At 44.3% G+C, this 12,838-nt stretch overlaps 1 long non-coding RNA gene across 1 annotated transcript; it reads left to right on the top strand.

The window, feature by feature from the left end:
• The first annotated feature begins 1,948 nt into the window (after positions 1-1,948).
• LOC113620821 (uncharacterized) lies at positions 1,949-11,184 on the top strand. Its single transcript, XR_003432950.1, has 3 exons — positions 1,949-2,117; positions 2,766-2,919; positions 11,045-11,184. It is a non-coding gene; the product is annotated as an uncharacterized LOC113620821 (long non-coding RNA).
• Positions 11,185-12,838: the final 1,654 nt, after the last annotated feature.

Here is a 12,838-nt window from a genome sequence, read left to right on the forward strand (position 1 = left end):
GCCCTGGCACTAAGCATAGTGGTTATCTTCACAGGCGTTGGAATCTAAGATATGGGATCAAACCCAGCTTAAGTTGCTCAGTTTTCTTATCTGTAAAATGGGGAGAATATCACCTACGTGAGAGAATACCTGTGAAGAATAAATGTGGTACATATGTAGGTGGTTGCCTAGCCCAGTGTCTGGCACATAGTAAGTGCCAAGTAAATGGTGGGTTTACTGTTTCCTGTTGTGGGCTTCCCAGACAAGTGTGTGGATGGGGACGTTAGCATTTAGGAAGCATCACTCTATGTTACACATCCTACGATTGCTTTCGTGGGTGTAGGTAGAATAGACCCTTCCCTCCTCAGTTGTGGTAGCAGCTGTTGACTTAAGGTGACAGTGATGCCTGGTGCCAGAAGCTGAGGGTGGAAGAAATGAATGTCACTTGTCCTTCTTAGATCTAAAGCAAAAAGTCTGATACGTGCTTTCTTCATTTGTTCTCAACTGATGGTAAGCTTTTGTAGCTGCAGTTACAGTGTAAAGTCTTTGAAGAGAAAAGACTTATTTTCTCTTATGCTCAGGCGTTGGATCTTTCCGAGTTGCATATCCAGGTTTGGTTCTTGGCATCCAAGCTGACCCTATCCTTCTACTCCCAACCACCAACACTTCCTCACAAACCTCATCACTCAGAATACAGGCTCCCAAAGCCTGGGCAAGAAATCCTGAATTATCCGTTGAGCAACTCAGGTTAAGGGGGAATTGGTAGAAAAAGTGAGTCAAACAGAGATGAAGACACAGGGAGAGAACCATTCTTTGATCCATTCAAGCACTATTTGTGAAGTACCTGCCTGCCAGCCACTGTGCTCGGTGCTGAGATTACAGAGACGATCAAAACTCAGCCGCTGACCTCAAAAACATAATGGCCACTTCTTGTCCTTGGAGCAGGTTAAGATGTGTAAACATTCAGCAGGTTGCAAACTTTGGACAGTTCTTGATGAATGTTATTCCTCAATAGAAATTTGCTGTTGTCGTTTTTAAGAATAGTGCAGACAAAGACACAAAACCAGATCATTTTAAGTGTGAGATGCGGATGTGCCCAGGGCATTGTGGGAGAACAAAAAGAAGGTAGGATGTGTTCTATAGTCCTGGAGGGGCAAGTGTCGTTCCTGACAGAGGTTCCAGTGTAAGTGAAGTTGTGGAGGAGAGAAACCATGTGGTATGGGCAGGAAACTCTGAAGAGCCCCATGTTCGTGGCGCATAAATCGTGAGGCAGGAAACAATGAGCCTTGAGATGGGAGAGGGAGGTGAGGACATTGCCTATGAGGTGGACTTTTTCTTGTGGGCCGTGGGGAGTCCTGGGCAGGTTCCTGTCAAAGAGGGAAGTGGTCAGATCTGCATCTTAGACAGCAGTGTGGAGGTGGACTCAAGATAAGGGGCAGGGAGGACAGTTTTGTGGCCATTGTCATTTTCCAGATGAGAGATGGGTAAGAGTTCGAACTAAGGTACAAGCTTTCACACATAGTGTAGTCACACACACACACACACACACACACACACACAATTTTCCAACTGAAGATTTTCGTGTATTCTGCAGAAAAGCCCACTTGAGCTTGGTAGACAAAAAGGTGGAATTGTGCAACAGGAACTCATGTCTCTCTTAAACACTCTTTTTTAGTACCAGCAGATTTCGAGCGTGAGTTCAATGCTCCTATGTCAGCTCTAAGCAGCACGTATTTCATGTCCTTTGCATTTTTTGTTTTTGGAGACATTTGTGAGGAAGTAATTCTTCCTTATTCTTTTGGGTGTTTATTTGCTGCTTGTCTCTTGTCTGAACTATTTTCTGTTATCTACTTTCCTGGTGAGGCTCTAGTCTGGGGAGTGAACACCCTGTATTAGCTCACATTTTCCACATTTAGTTCTTCACTTCTTTCCTCATATTGTCCAGAAGAAACTCTCAAGCAGCAAAATTGATGAAAAGATTTTGTCTCCTCTCCATAGCCTCTCCCCACCCCCTGCATGGACTGATGTGTTTCCTCATGTCCTGTTCCTTTAAAATAGTAGACTGAAAGGTCTGCTCATTCATTCCAGAACAGTGGCTCAGAGAGGCGCTGCTGGTGACCTGGACTCCGATGGGAATGGTAAGCTTGGGGCTGTGGACTCAGAATAGTCTCTGACGGCTGCATACCAGCTGGAGGAGGGGAGGGACGTGGCGACCAATACACCCTGTCTATCCAAACTCTCCTGCTTCAAAGGAACGTTGATTTCATTGTTCCCTAAAGAGGATGAGTAAATAACGGGATATTGTCAGGAGCCAGGGTGTTTCCTGCTGGAGACTAGGGTGCTGCCAAGTGTCAGAAGACTTGGGACCTAGGTCTGTATGAGCCACTCGTGAGAAGTGTGGGTTCGGACGAGTTACTTCACCTCCCGAAGACCCATTTTCACTTTATAGACAATACAAGAGATAATAGAATCTGTCGTTTTGCCCTTACAGGTTGTGTGATGTTGGGTGTAGAAACATTTTGGATACTGAGAAATGCATTTTGGAAATAACAGTCTAGTATGAGAACTTTCTCTTGAACATTAAACAAAGCACCACTGAAACAGCTTTGATTCTAATAAAACGGTTTGAAGAAACACAGAGAAAGTATGCAAAATGCACCTTCAGTTGGGCAGGAGTATGTAATAATGTCTTGATAATCCATTACAGGAAGACCCATGACAGATGCTTGCTGGCTTTCTTTTGCCTTGCAGCCTACTTCTCTCTGTCTCTCTCTTTTCCTTTTCAGGGTTTTACAAAACTGATTTCCACGCCAGCCAAGGCAGGCACCCACTGGAAAGTGGAAGCTGGGATTTAACACTATGAGAAGGAGGGCACTGGCCTCAGACCCACCACCTAGGTTTGGATCTCAACTCTTCCCTTCACTCCCTAAGGGTACCTGGGTAGGTTTCTTTGCCTGTCTTGACCTGAGTCTCTTATGCATAGGTTGGTTAGGATTTTATTAAGGTCCTTTCCAGCGCATGGATTCTGTATTGTCCCAGCATTGAGTCAATAATACCTTCCAGGGGCTGAAGAGCCTGGAGTTGCTGAGTGACTGAGTCGTCACTGGTGCAGGATCTCCTGTCCACTCAGGGCAATTATCAGGAGTTGACACTGCTGTGCTAAGGCCCTGGTTTTGTCTCCTCACAGTGGCATAGGGCTTGGACACACCACAGCTTGCCCAGGATGCAGGAACGTGCGTGGTGCAGACAGATACCGTATTTTCCTTCAGTCCTGATTCTGGGAAAGCAGCAAGAGGAGAGGTTGGGGAAGGGAGTGGTCACGCTACACAGGCACCCAAGGCGAGGGGAGTGGGAAGAGGGTGACTTGTACAGTAGCAGGCCACCGCTGAGACCTGCCAAGGGATGAGTATTACTCAGAGGGTGCGTCCAGTTCCCATTTTACAGCAGAAGTAAACTCTCCAGACCCTGTTGTAGTTGGCTAATGGTGATCCCCAAACCACAGGCTCCAGAGATATGAGCCAGCGTTCCAGGAAAAGCCACCCACGGGAGAAGGGAGGACAGAGGGACAGAGGCTGGAGCGAGGGCCTGCGTGTTTGGGGCTGATTGCTTCAAATGGAGGGTGATTGCGCCTTCCAGCTCAGGGTTCATTGGTCAGACCTCCAGCGCAATCCAGTCCACATCCACGGAGGCCTGCATGGCAGAGAGTTAAGTCTGCCCTCCCCAAAGTCAACATCCAGTGAACCAACAGAGTCATGGGGTCACTGGGAAGTTCTTCACTCTGGTTCTTTTTTTTTTTTTTTTAAGCTTAGAAAGACCAGCTCACCACTTAGGAGGCCTTGTGTGGATGGTTCTCCAAACCCCTGGTCAGATGGCTGTCTTTCAACTAAAACACAGGGTTAGTTGAATTTTCTTCCAAATCTCATTTCAAACAATTACCTTGGCATGTTATCTGTAATATCTCCTTTGGAAGGTTATTCCACATTAAAAAAAAAATCATCATATCCTGTGAATGAGTGGATTGAGAAGTAAAACCTCAAGTCAGTGAAGATGTACGAAGACATGAGTGACTCCTGAACTACCTTTGACTGTGGCTCTCAGCAGCAGCAAAGGAAGACCCTAGAAAGATGCAAGTCTGGACCCCTGCAAAATTTGAGCGGTCTTCCTTGAAAAGTCAGTTGTTTAATCCCTTGCCTTCAGGTCAGATCATACTTGAATCATCAGACCCTGTGGTCCTTCAACACACACACACACACACACACACACACACAGAAAATACACATTTGTATGCAATATTGCACACCCCCTCCCCCAAACTCTCAGCAATTAGGAGTTGAATTCCCCAGTCTGCTGAGCTGGACTTAGAGACCTAGCAAAAGGGACTCTTGAGAAGAAAAAAGGAATTCCACACTGGTGAGGTTAGGGCTGCCGTCCTTAAAAGCGAAGGGGTTTCACCCTTAAAAGCGAAGGGGTTTCACGGAGCCTGACTGCTTTAGAAAGGGACAGGTCCTGATGCTCCCAGAGGGGAATTGGGTGAAATGCTGGGGAAGGGGTCCAGGAGCCTTGAAGATCAGAGCCGGCGCTGGGACTGGGTGGCCCGGTGGGGTTCACCTTCTGAGCATCCCCACCTGCCCTCTCACTCCCACCGCCCAGGGCCCTACAGTTGCTCTATTCTTCACCCATCTCTGAAAACCTTCCATCTCTGATGCTACTTCAAAGCCCCCTGGGAAAGCCAAGTTGCCAATTAAGCCTCTTTGAGGCAGGTTCTCATTCCTTCCCCCACTAATTGAAATGTTACTCCTTTTACTAAACTCCTAAACCACCCAAACACAACGGGTCCTCCTCATTTGCATTGTAACAACGTCCCTAATGTGCTTCCAAGAGCTTTCCGTAAAGGGGACCTTCTCTCCTCTCCTGAACGGTCAAAAGCAATTCGAGGCAAAGGCCTTCATTTCCATCCCTATACAGCTGCTCATTAGCTAAGGTGGAAGAAATTCCTTTTATTCTGGATTCATTTCCCAGGATGATAATGTCTTTTTTGTCTCAGGCCACTGTTCCCAAACTAGCCCTTAATTGCTGATAGTAATTGAGTTAATACATATTTACAGCCTGGTAAGGTTAAAGAAGGTCTCCTGTAGTTTTATTTGAGGCATTTTATCTAACCTGCAATAAAATCATTAACAAGTTGTTTGGTGTTAATTCTCTATCCTTTATCTTGTCTCTGCCCCTTGGGAAAGTCGGGTGAAGGCAGATGGCTTTGGCGTGGGGATCGATTCTCAGGCTGGGTGGACCAGAGAGCCCCAAACCTCACCTCAAAAGTCACCTCCAGGTCCTCTATTCAGAGAGGAGGGCCTCTCCTCGGTGGAAGCAGATAGCCTGGGGCAACACTGTGTAGCTCTCCCAGGCACCCAGCCAAGCAGCGCAGGCAGGGTGATGAAATCCCATCAAAGCCACAGGGCTGGGCCAGGCTCCTGAATTAGCTCCCACCAGTAACTCGAGCCCCAAGTGGCCCACAGGCTGGGCACCGAACCAAGGTGTCAGGCCATGCGACCGTCTGGCCACTGGAGCCCGCCCAGAAAGAGGGGCTGAAAACAGAGCAGGAGGAGGGGCCAAGGGCCAAGGGCAATGCCAGGGGAAGCCAGGGGTTTTCCAAACTTTACCCTGGGAGGCCCGGATGGCTGCCTGTGAAAAATCGTTCTTGTCACATCCCTTCTCTCTCCTTCTCAAAAGCAGCGGGAGTGATGTGGAGGCCCCCTTCCCCGTGGGATTCCAGGCCTCTTCATCCCATCAGAGGGAAATTGGCTTACCAACAATGAAGCTGTCTTGAGTCAACAGCATGTCTGACTACCCCCAGAGTACTGCTCCCGGTTGCCTGACACTTCCTTTCTCTCCCCCTTGCTTTGCTTGGGATTCTGCCTTCTTTTCCTGCTGACCCATCCCTGAGGAGTGGACCAGGTTGTGTGGCAGAGGCTGGCATCCCCGAGAATCCATGTTGCTGTATATTTCCCAGCCACACATCTACATTTTCCAGCTCCCCTTGCAGCAGACACGGTGTGGGGAAGGGGGGAGTGACAAGCGCCAGCTCTGAGCTCTTTGCCCTGTCTGGCTGCCTGGAGTGAAGATGACCCTCTGGGCAACTTCTGAAGCCAAATGTTAAAAATGGCAGAGCCTCAGTCAGCTCAAAAACTTAAATGATAGGTGGAGGGTAGCGGCTCCTCCCATCCTGTGTATGAGCTTGAAATCAGTGTCCATGGGGTGTAAACCACTGTATGCTTTGGGGACTCTTGGTTATAGCAGGGAATTTGCTATACAGTCTGAGACTCTTCATATAACACTAGGAACTGTGGGAGTTGTTGCCTTTGCCTAGAATGTTCATCCACCAGTGCCTCTCCCGTGCATCCCTTAAGACTCAGCTCAAATTCCAGCCCCTCCGTGGAGCATTTCTGTGGGCAGAGGACCCACAGAAGTAGCTTTATCTGGTGATTCATCCATGGGCTGCAGCAGAAGCCACCTTTGCCTACCTACACGGCCCACTGAGTGAGATTTAGAAACTCAGCCCAATGGCCAAAAGCCTCCAAACCAAAGGTAGCTCCCTCTGAAACTCTGATTTCATAATTCTTTTTTTTTTTTTGCGATACGCGGGCCTCTCACTGTTGTGGCCTCTCCCGTTGCGGAGCACAGGCTCTGGACGCGCAGGCTCAGCGACCATGGCTCACGAGCCCAGCTGCTCCGTGGCATGTGGGATCTTCCCGGACCGGGGCACGAACCCGTGTCTCCTGCATCGGCAGGCGGACTCTCAACCACTGCACCACCAGGGAAGCCCTGATTTCATGATTCTTTGTTTCTGAAATCAGGCTCAAGAGCCTTGGAGGAGGGGAATAAGTACTAAGCTGATTTCTTGGGTGATTCAGCAACCTGGCGATAGATGGGCCCTTAGAAAAGGCCCTGCCTTTTTCCTTACAGATGAAGAGGCTGGGGCCCAAAGTGGAAAGGCAGAATCAGCACCCAGGCCTCCTGACTCTCAGCCCGGTGCTCCTTAATTGTCCTATTTAAGCAAGGCAGGTGACACGCTGTTGTCAAGTCTCCCATTGCATCCCCTGGTCCAGGCTCAGAATTATTTGTTCTTTTCAGTTCTCCAAGTTGTGCTTCAGCCCGCTCTGTTTCAGTGTTCTCAAATACTGCCCCATGCCGCCTTCCTTCAGTCTGAGCACTTCATGTCAAAGTTCTTAGTGCTGATTTCCAGCCAAGGCATGTTGGGAAGCTCCAACATTTCCAAGGTTAACTGTTCAATAGCCTATGGACAGATATAGCCCACTCATGGAACATAGACCCATTCCTTTGCTCTATAGCGAGGGGTTGGGCCAGGCAGGAAACGTGGCATCACTAAACTATTCCCTGTTTCTCTGTCTTGTCCTTCTCTTCGTGGGAGGAAGAGTCCTTGAGGAGGAATTCCGTCCCCATTTTACAGAGAAAGGAATGAGAACTGAGGCTTAGAGAGGTTTGGTATTAGCTCAAGACTCTACAAGTTGTGATGCCTTTCTTCTGATACCCCCTGCAGAGTCCTCTGTCAGAGTGAGAAGTTTATCTTTTTCGCTTTCTAAGCCACAAAAGAAACACTACGGTATGGTTTGGGGGTATATTTTGGAATTTTAAACTCAATCGACCACAATTTCTCTTATGATTTCCCAAAAGCAGAGACTTATTTTGCAGTATTCATTTCTTAGAGTCTAAGAGACCTATTGGTCAAAATTTGACATCTGACCTAACATAGGGGTTGATGTCGTTTTCCACAAGGCAGTCCCATCCTGTCAGCATTTTTTCTGATTGTTGGAGCTGGTTCAAAACCCACACTTCTGCCCTCACATCCTTCCTTTCAGGAAGCGGCAGGAGAATCAGAGTCCTGGATGCTTGGCTCAGGGGGGGTCCTTAAGGTTATAGAGGTCAATCTTCTCGTATTTTTGGGGGGACCATAGGCCTATAGCGAGCTGGTGGCAGGGCTGGCCTGGTGTCCTGACTCTTCAGCACAAAGTGCTTTATGGACAACATGTGATAGTGAACCCAGATTGGGTAGTGTCTCCGTAAAGTAAAGAAGGAACATCATTTTCTTTCAATTCTATAGCCTGGAGCAAGGAGGAGTCCATTTTCCTTTGGGAAATACGTTCCGTACCATCCTGTCTATAATTCATGGATGAAATGGTCACCTTTTGGGATTGCTGATGCCTGTTTTCCTCTGGGATGGCTCCCTGCATCTTTCTGATTCATGGCTCTGCTCTGTCAGCAGTTCTTTTTTAGCTTAGTGACTGTGCATGTGGGGAGCAGGGAGGTAGTGGTATGGGTAGGGTGACAGTCACTCAGACACCGCAGCTGCAGGAGGGAAAGGGAGTGTTTGACAAGGTTAGAGTTGGGGGTGCCCACCAACGGCCATTCCTAAGCATATTTATTGTATGCTTAGTATAATGAAGGAAGATTGCTTCGTATATGCATACCTGATCATTCCCTTGGTGCTTTTTCCATTTGGTATATTTTTAAATTCCTTAACAAAAACCTTTGGAAAGCAGAGACCTGGAGAGGAAGAGCTAACGTGTTGCGGAGTCTACAGTACTCTAGGAAAAGTGCTTCTTTCTTTTTTTTTAAAATTTTATTTATTTATTTATTTTTTATACTGCAGGTTCTTATCAGTTATCTATTTTATACATATTAATGTATATATGTCAATCCCAATCTCCCAATTCATCCCACCACCACCCCCCGCTTTTCCCCCTTGGTGTCCATACGTTTGTTCTCTATGTCTGTGTCTCTATTTCTGCCTTGCAAACCGGTTCATCTGTACCATTTTTCTAGGTTCCACATATATGCGTTAATATACGATATTTGTTTTTCTCTTTCTGACTTACTTCACTCTGTATGACAGTCTCTAGGTCCATCCATGTCTCTACAGATGACCCAATTTTGTTCCTTTTTATGGCTGAGTAATAGTCCATTGTATATATGTACCACATCTTCTTTATCCATTCGTCTATCGACGGGCATTTAGGTTGCTTCCATGACCTGGCTATTGTAAATAGTGCTGCAGTGAACATTGGGGTGCATGTGCCTTTTTGAATTATGTTTAGGAAGACTGTTTCTTATGTTCACATATATATGAGGAAACTCTTTCCATCGCCAACAATATCATGAGACAAGTAATCGTATTTTAATTGTCATGGTGAGGACATCTGTGCTCAGAGCAGTGACTTTCCTAGAGCTCACAGCTAGTAAGTGGCAGAGGTAGGATTTGAATTCAGATCCTAGGAGTCAAAGCCACAATTCTTTCCACAACATCAATCTGCCTCCCTCAGTACCTAGAACTGTTAGCAAAGAGGAACAAAAACCCAATTTGTAGCTTGAGAAAAATGAGTTTGTAAGTCTGAAAGGCAAGAAATACAATAGTTTCTAATCTCAAAATTGGGACTAAAGTTCCAAGCTGTGCTAACTGAAATGGTATTCTCCAAGATATATGGTCCCCCCTCAAGAGACCAGCCATCAGTTGGGAGCCATGCCTGATACTTGTGTCCCAATAGGTAATGGTTCAGAATGAGCCCGTGGGTGAGGGATAAGATTGGCTGGTCTAAAGGAGAGGACTGAAAGATCTGAGATGCTAGATCTGAGTCCAGACTGCGGTCCTGTCTGCCAGTCTGTTAAAATTGTCTTTGTCACGGGCCATGGATGTGTTTATACCATTTATCAGAACCTCTTGTGATCTGGCAATAAGGAAACCCAACTCAGTTGTAGACAAATATTTTGCAGTAATTTCATTTACTTAACAAGGGCGGGCTCTCTCCCCTTGGAGAATGAAGCTGGAGCCGGTGTAATCACTGGTCAGATCTTCTCCTCACAATGGTCTGAGTGGGAGCCTCTCCCCTCCGTGTTACCTCCCAAAGGAACAGGGGATAAACGCCCTTGTAAGACAGTTGGTCTCATTTTGTGGATGTGAATTCAATGTCTCACAGCTCCATTCTACTCATCCTAGCTCCGGCTTAAGTTTTAAAAACGAATTCTCTCTGCATTAATCTGAAAAGATCCTTCAAACAAAAGCTCAACATCTGAGTCTATTTACTGAGTGTGCAGCTGTGTCAATTGGCCAAGACAAAGCAAGGCTTCCTGGTCAGCCCACAATGGGCTGCAGGTAGTCCTGCAAACAGAGAAACACAAGGCACGGTCTTTTCAGGAGCCAGCAGCCCTCCTTCCAATAAGGGAAAAGCTGGAGCTCAGGGATCAAGAGAAAAGGAGTGCCACCCTTCCCCCACGTCACCACACACACAAGTGGGGACTGAAGGATACGATCTGTAAGCCCGTCAATTAGGGCTATTAAAAAGGTAATTAGCCTTCTTCCATGGAAACCAAGGACAGAGATGTGAAAAGGGGAAATTCATTTCCATATGGTTACATTTTTATGTGACCAGTACACTTTCTCAAGGAAGTGAGATAATATTGTTGAGAATATCACTTGGTCATTCATGATGGGAAGGTGATATCAAGTAAATTTAAGAGTTATCTAAGAATAAAAATAATAATTTTTTATTCCTGAAAAAAAATTTTTTTTCTGCTATTAGTCAAACACTAGATTCAAATCAAGTGGCCAGAGTTAGGAGGCCAGGGAGGAGTTGAGAGTTATTTCCTTTCTAGTTTCCTCTCCCGAAGAGAATCACCGCAGGAGATGAAATCTGAAAATGTCAACAATGAACAATTTGTCTTGGATTCTGATAAGTGTGAAATTCAGAATTAGTGTTTCTGTTCCCTCTCTTTTCAAACATGTGTGGGTATTTTGGTAATAAAGCCCAAGAGAGAAGAAAACGAATTGAGGAAAGCCCTTTCTCATAATGAGATTTGAAGATATCTATTGAAATGGATCTAAAGTATACAGTACTCTGCAACACTGGCCCAGCTCACAATGAACATAGGGCTTACACGTGTTTACTTTGTCTCTGTGTGTGTGCATGCTTTCAGGTAAAAGATAATTTAATTTTGTTTTGTTTTTCTCCACCATCTCTTTCCTTCTCTTTCACTTTCTCTTCCCACTTTATTGAAGTCAAATGTACCTGCAGGGAGATGCACAGAGCTTAAGCATCCAGTTGGATGTATCACATCTTGTTAATCCACACAACAATCAAGATATACAATATTTCCACCACTTCAGAAGTTTCCTGCTCCTGTATAGTCAATAACCACCCCCAGGTAATCACTGTTTTAATTTTTATTGCTACATATTCGTTTTGTCTGTTCTTGAATTCCATATAGATGATATCACATGGTATGAATTTTTTGTGTGTGACGTCTTTTGCTCAAAATAGTATTTTTGAGATTCACCTGTGATGTTGATGGAGTGTATCAGTTTATTCTCTTTCATGTATAAGTAGTATTCCATGGTATGATGACACCACAGGGGACCCATTCTTGTATTGATTGACATTTGGGTTGTTTCCAGTTTTAGGCTGTTATGAAATAAGCTACTGTAAACATTCTTGCACAAGATCTTTTTTAGGCATTTTTTTTTTTTTCTCTTGGGCCATTACCTAGGAGTGGAATTGCTGAATCATAGGTTAGGTGTATGTTTAATTTTATAGGAAACTAAGAAACTGACAGTTTTCTAAAGTGGTTGTACCATCTTATGCTTCCAGAAGCAATGTATAAAAGTTTCAGTAGTTCCATCTCCTTACAAACATTTGATGTTTTTTAGTCTTTTTAACAGTAACTGTTCTAATGGGTATGAAGTGGTAATCTCATTGTGGTTTTAATTTGCTTTTCTCTAAGGACTAGTGATGTCAAAAATCTTTTCATGAGATTATTATCATTTGCATTTCTTCTTTCTTGATGTTTCTATTTAATTATTTTGCCCATTATTTATTGGCTTTTCTCCTTATTCATTTGTAGGTATTCTTTATATATTCTGGATAAAAGTCTCTTCTAATATAGGGGTACAGCAAATATTTTCTCTTGGTCTATGACTTCCATTTTCCTTTTCTTAATGGCATCTTTTTGATGAGCAAAACCTTATTATTTTGAAGAAATCCAATTTTTCCATTTTTTTCTTTATGATTAGTGCTTTTGCTAGCCCATCTAAGAAATATTTGCCTAACTCAAAGCTGTGAAGACACTTCTCTATGCTTTCTTATAGCAGCTCTACAATTTTAGCTTTTGTGATTAACTCTACAATTCATCTCAAATTAGTTTTTTGTGTATGTTGTGAGGTAAGGGTTGAGGTTTATATTTTCCAAGCATTTATCCAGTAGTTCCAGAACCATGTGATGAAGACTTTCCTTTCTCCATTCAATTGTTCTGATGCCTTTTCATAGATCAACTGACTATATATGTGTGGCTCTATTTCTGAACTCTCTGTGTTTTTGTCTTTCTTTATGCCAGTGCTACTTTGCCTTGATTGTTATAGATTTTTAATACATCTTGAAGTCAGATATTGTGGGTTTTCTAATCTTCCTCTTCTTTTTAAAGATGATTTTGGCCACTCTAGTCCTTTGTATTTTTATATAAATTTTAGAATCAACTTGTCAATTTATTCAAAAATCATTGAGATTTTGACTGGGATTATGTTAAACCTGTAGATCAAATTGGGAAGAGGGAGAAAGGCTTAACATTGATCCTTTCAATTAATGAACATGGTATCTCTTTCTACTTATTTGTTTTCTTTTTCTTCAGTAATATTGTATACTTTTTAATATAGAGGTCTTGCATGTATTTATTTAAACCTATTCCTAAATGTTTCAAGTACTTTGATGCTATTGTAAATGGTAGTTTGAAAATTTTATCCTCTAATTGTTGTTAGTATGCAAAAGTAGAATTGATATTTGACCTTGTAGCTTGCTATACT

The sequence above is a fragment of the Aethalodelphis obliquidens genome, unplaced genomic scaffold (genome assembly GCF_003676395.1).
Source record: "Aethalodelphis obliquidens isolate GAN/ISIS:26980383/991018 unplaced genomic scaffold, ASM367639v1 scaffold1, whole genome shotgun sequence".
Classification (NCBI taxonomy): Eukaryota; Metazoa; Chordata; class Mammalia; order Artiodactyla; family Delphinidae; genus Aethalodelphis; species Aethalodelphis obliquidens.